The sequence below is a fragment of the Lolium perenne genome, chromosome 5 (genome assembly GCF_019359855.2).
Source record: "Lolium perenne isolate Kyuss_39 chromosome 5, Kyuss_2.0, whole genome shotgun sequence".
Classification (NCBI taxonomy): domain Eukaryota; kingdom Viridiplantae; phylum Streptophyta; class Magnoliopsida; order Poales; family Poaceae; genus Lolium; species Lolium perenne.
In genome coordinates this window covers 237,976,098-237,981,755 of record NC_067248.2, presented here as the reverse complement: position 1 = coordinate 237,981,755, position 5,658 = coordinate 237,976,098, and the positions used below count along the sequence as shown (strand labels likewise).

The following is a 5,658-nucleotide window of genomic DNA, read 5'->3' as shown; positions in this document are numbered from 1 at the left end:
AACACCGGTGCTGTGAAGAGTTTCTCTTTCAGAGTCTGGAAACTCTTCTCACACTCATCAGACCACACGAATGGTGTGTTCTTCCTTAACAGCTTAGTCATCGGTCCTGCTATCTTGGAGAATCCTTCAATGAACCTCCGATAGTATCCTGCCATTCCCAAGAATCCTCGGATTTCCTTGACATTCTTGGGTGCTTCCCAATCCAGAACTGATGCTAGTTTGCTTAAGCCATCGCTATCCCATCCTTGCTAATGACATGACCAAGAAATTCTACTTGATCTAGCCAAAACTCACACTTACTGAACTTGGCATAGAGTTGATGTTCCCTTAGTGTTTGCAACACTATCCTAAGATGTTCAGCATGTTCATCTTTATCCTTGGAATAAATCAAGATATCATCGATGAATACGATGACAAACTTGTCTAGACATGGCATAAAGATCTTATTCATGAGATTCATGAATATTGCTGGGGCATTGGTTAATCCAAAAGGTACTACTAAGTATTCATGATGTCCGTACCTCGAGACAAAGGCTGTTTTCGGAACGTCTTCCTTCTTGATCTTTATCTGATGATAACCGGATCTTAGATCAATCTTGGAAAAGACTCACGCGCCTCTAACTTGATCAAATAGATCTTGTATTCTGGAAAGTGGGTACTTGTTCTTGATAGTAACATTATTCAAGTTCCTGTAGTCTCCGCACATACTTCGACCTCCATCTCGTTTATCCACAAATATCACAGGTGATCCCCATGGTGAAATACTCTCTTGTATGAATCCTTTCTGTTCCAGGTCATCCAACTGTTCCTTGAGTTCTTTCAACTCCTTAGGCCCCATCTTGTATGGTGCCTTTGCAATTGGTGTTGTTCCTGGAATTAGGTCGATAGTAAATTCTATCTCCCTATCTGGTGGCATTCCAGGTAATTCCTTAGGAAAAACATCCTGAAATTCATTTACTACAGGTATATCCTCCAACTTCACTTCCTTCATACTATTCAACTGTAGTTCTACTTCAATCTGTGTATGCTTGTCTCCTTGGTAGATCATTCTACTTTCATCGGGGCTTTTCAGAGACACTGTCTTATGGGTACAATCTATCAGTGCTCCATTTTCCTCTAACCAGTTCATACCAAGAATGACATCAATGTCCTTCATCGATAAAATGAACAGGTCTGCGTCAAACGCACACTTATTTATCATAATGACTTGTCCAGGTTTGGTGTGGGTTACTAATATCGTTCCTCCCGCAGAAAGTATAGTGTTACATCCCGAAATTTTCTAAATTTTGGAATATAAAATAAAAATAAATGTTAATGCTTGATTGTTGAACTTGATTGAAAATTCACAAAGAATTAAAACTTTTTGCAGTTATTAAAAGTAAATTCCAAAATGGTGGTTTCAAAGACTTTTGTTTTCAAAGTATTTCCAAACCAAACCCATTTCTATTTTATGGTTTTGAAATCATATAAGATTTTTTTTTGAGACAAGAGGCCTAAACCTATATTTTGAAATATCAATGCCTAAGTAGCCATATAAAACGTTATATGCATAATAACTTTTTTTTTGTAAATTGGTTTTAACCAATATTAGTTGTATAAAGTTATTTTAGTCCTTTCGACTTCAATATCAAAATTCATGTTGAAATAAAACATGCGGAAGCTTTCAGTTTCGGAACCATATTTTAATTGCTTGATTTCATAAAATCCAATCTCTATTTCTAGTTTCTCGAATAGACTATTAGGCCGAATGTATAAAACGTATAGACTAATGTTTTTTGTTGGACCGGAACAGCGCTCTAATACATCTAGATATAGAACTGTGTATTTTATGAATTTTTCATAATTTATTTGAGTCAGCTTAAAGACCAAAAACTGAAACTAGAAAGAAAAAAAGGAATAAGGGAAAAGAAAAAAAAACCGGCCAGGTCAGCTACCAACGAGCCAGCCCCAATCAGCTCGGCACGCAACGCACGCGGCCGTGCGGATGCAGCAGCGACCAGCAACGCAGCAACCGCGTTTCTTTTGTTTTGTTTTCTTTTTCTCATATCCTGATGGAAGGGCCCACCGTTGTCTTCAACCTCCAGCAGCAACCATGCGAAGAGACAACCGCGTGCATTACTTTCTCGCGGCGTTTATTCCGATTGATTCAGGCCATTAAAACTTGCGCCGTTTGCGTCTATAAATCACCCTCGCCTGCCTCTCCATTTTCTCTCCAGTCTCGGCACTCTATCGCCGCCAGGCTGGTGAATTTGTTCGCCGGAGTTCGCCTTGACCACCTCGGACTATCGTCGATTCCGAAGAACTCAGGTGACCCCGCCGCTCCTTCTCCGTCTATTCTTGATCCCGTAGCCCTAGCGCACCCTCTGACGTCCTCTGTTTCTTTTATTTTTCGCACTAGTAGACCGCCGCCATCATCACCCGCATCTCGACGGTACTCATCGATCTCCGGCAGCTCCTCCACGTCGCTCCATGACAAGACCTACGACCCCACCCTCAGTATCGCGCGCCCCTCGACGGGATAGACTCCATCAACCACCTCGCTGTCGCGGAAGATGAACAGAGAGGCCTAGAACGACGCCGTCATCTACACTTCACCCACCGCCAGTAACTGTCGGTATGAGCAGATGTTCTATTTCTTTTCGTTCAATCTAGTACAGATGAAGTTGTGGTTGATTCGTTAGATCCTATGGTCACTGTTAATGTTAACCAAACTGGTATCATATTATAGCATCCCTAGTCTCTCCGCCCACAGGAACCAATGGATCGATCGGTTCGTGTCTCTGCTAGCTCATGGTTCATGTTAAACTTTAAAATTCAACAACTGTATATCTAGGGCTCCGTTTGAGATGATTTCTCTGATGTTGAGTTCGTAATTAAATTATCTACAACTTTCGTGTAGGAAGTTTTTCCATCCGAAAAACTTTTTGTGACAACTTTTCGTACAACATTAAATTTTAACCGCGACATGCTTAATCTTGTAAAAATTATCAAAAAACTATTACAAGCTCAAAATTAGAAAATGACATACCCTGAACTCATAAAAATGTGTAGAACACAAATATGATTTTTAAATCTGACTTTTGAGAATGTTCAAATATTCAAATTTGAATATGTGAATTTGAGTATTTGACATAACTCAAATTCTATAAACCCAAATCAAGTGATTCTTTTTGCAAATGGATCACGTTGATGCCCTCTGTCTACTTGCACAAACATCAAAAATAGTTCAACCCTTTTGCGGCTATTCAAATTCAAACATGAGGATTTGAGTATTTTCATTATAGATGCATTTTCCTTAATTTCATTTCTGCAAAAGTGAAGCCTATAGTCAAACCCATATATCAAAATCACTTAGACACATTCATCATGTTCCATGAACACATCTCTCCACACCATATTATCTTAGTCCATATTATTCGAAAAACAATTGAGTTATTTGAGTAAATTTTTAATATCACTAGTTCCTAACTAATTTGTTTCCTTGTGCCATTGGTGAGTGTTGTCACACTCTCCATAATGTTATGTTGCTTTACGCCATCCGATCCTCATTTGATTCTATCACATTGATCATTCCAATTATTCGTTCCGATGTAGCAAACAACCCTTGACCATATGCCCTTGTTAATCTTTTCCTCCTAAGAATTTGACTCGGATAATCTTTTCCTTTCTAAGTACATGACCCTTCCAATCTATCAAACCATATCTTGCAAACCAAACCTTATGCCCCACCTTAGTACCATAGAGTGATTTCCGATTGTTGTCTTATTTGATTTTGTTTTCTTTGTTGAATGGTGTGTTTATGTTGTGCTATATTTTATCTTATAGTTCGTGTAAAGAGCGGTGTGTTTTGGTTGAGAGAAGTGAACGATCTTCATTTACCAAAAAGGCAAGTGACATTCAATCCTACCTATTTTATATTATGCATTAGTGTTTTTAAACTAGTATGCATGATAGGTTTTTGTTTTTCAAAAGTAAAGTATATATGCTATGCTTAGATCCTAGTAGTGTGTAGCCACCCCTTGAGCGCAACTTGCTAGGATTGTCAGAAATAATTTGAAATTGATACCAATGCCTTGTTTCACTTTTTGGTTAAAGAGTTGTTTGAAAAAAATAAAAATTAATAACCTTAATGAAACACCTGGGTGGAATTGGTGTGGCTTTGGATTATGTTGAGTGGCTACTCGGGGCTACATACCTGGCGGATTTAACCATGGTATGTGGTGGTGACCCGTGGGTTAGTACACTTGTGGTTTGCCACCCAGGAACAAAGAGATTGCTATGTCTTCCGTGTTTAGTGTACTTCCAGTGCAGCCTTATGATATTATGGGCTCTGTCTTGATTGAGTAAGATGCGAGGGTTCAACTTGTTGCAAGACATTGGCTGGTAGCAGAATTATAGGTGGGAACGAGTCTTGCGTGTATGGTTGCTCTCTCCTTCTGAAAGGTCTCGTCTCATTCTTCTCTCTGGGTAGAATGGGTCGTAAGGTGAAAGTGCACAACCTCTGCAGAGTTAAAAACTAAGATCTTAGCCGTGTCCCCGGTTATGGACAATTTGAGTCTCTAGACAAGGATGTACGGAATAATATCATCACCTTTTCTGAATGATTAAAACTTGTGTAAAAACAATCTCAGACTGGTTTTTCCCAGGGCTACATACATGGTGGATTTAACCATAGTATGTGGTGGTGACCTGAGGATTATCCCGGTCGAGTGATCCCAGGGCTACATACATGGTGGATTTAACCATAGTACGTGGTGGTGACCTGAGGATTATCCCGGTCGAGTGACCCCAGGGCTATGTACATGGTGGATTTAACCATAGTATGTGGTGGTGACTTGGGAGTCATATCGACTTGGTGTGCATGGTGGATTTAACCATGTGCCCCCTTTTTGTAAAATCTTTTCAGGAATTACAAAATGTTTTGTTTTGAAAAACATAGGATAAAATTGGCTTTATGCAAATTAGCCTAAACTCCACTAGCCAAATATCATGTAGATAGTCATGCCCAAAACTGCCACCATATAAGTGTCATTTGCCAGTACATCATTGTACTGACCTCCATTCGTGGGGCTGCATATTCAAACGTGCAGGTTCTTCGGAAGATGAGTACTACTAGGATCTCGAGTCTACATTCCAACATGTCTGCCTGTGGCGCATGAAGATAATGGAGGCTCATTGAAGTTTATGTTTCCGCTGTGTTTGCTCAAACTCTATTATGTGAGCTAGTCCAAGTGACTATGCAGTTTGTAAGACTTTGTTTACCTCCTGAGGATCTACGTTGTAATAAATTGATACTATTGCGATGTTTACTATATTTTGTAATGTGTGTGCTATCAGTGATCCCGGGAATAGCACTATACACAGGTATCTTATCTTTATTAAAAGGTAGGGTGCTACATATAGTTATGGGTTTATCTAACTTAGTGCATCTAATCCCATGTTTGATGATGAATTGCTGAGAAATGAATGATGTAGTTGCACCAGTATCAAAAAGTACTTTGCCAGGATGAGTGAGTATCTGAAGCGTACCTATCACTGCTTGATCGGAGTTCACCACCTCCTCCAAGCTGGTGCAGTTTAACTTGCCGAAGGGTTTCTTGTTCTTCTAATTCCCTCCGGTGTTTCCTCCTCGGTTTCCTCCTCCTCCTGACTGTCCTC

General features: G+C 39.7%; 1 long non-coding RNA gene across 1 annotated transcript; it reads left to right on the top strand.

Moving 5' to 3' along the window:
- Positions 1 to 2,069: 2,069 nt before the first annotated feature.
- Positions 2,070 to 5,361, top strand: LOC127302367 (uncharacterized). The gene is made up of 4 exons (XR_007852867.2): positions 2,070 to 2,307; positions 2,402 to 2,614; positions 3,826 to 3,886; positions 5,091 to 5,361. It is a non-coding gene; the product is annotated as an uncharacterized lncRNA (long non-coding RNA).
- Positions 5,362 to 5,658: the final 297 nt, after the last annotated feature.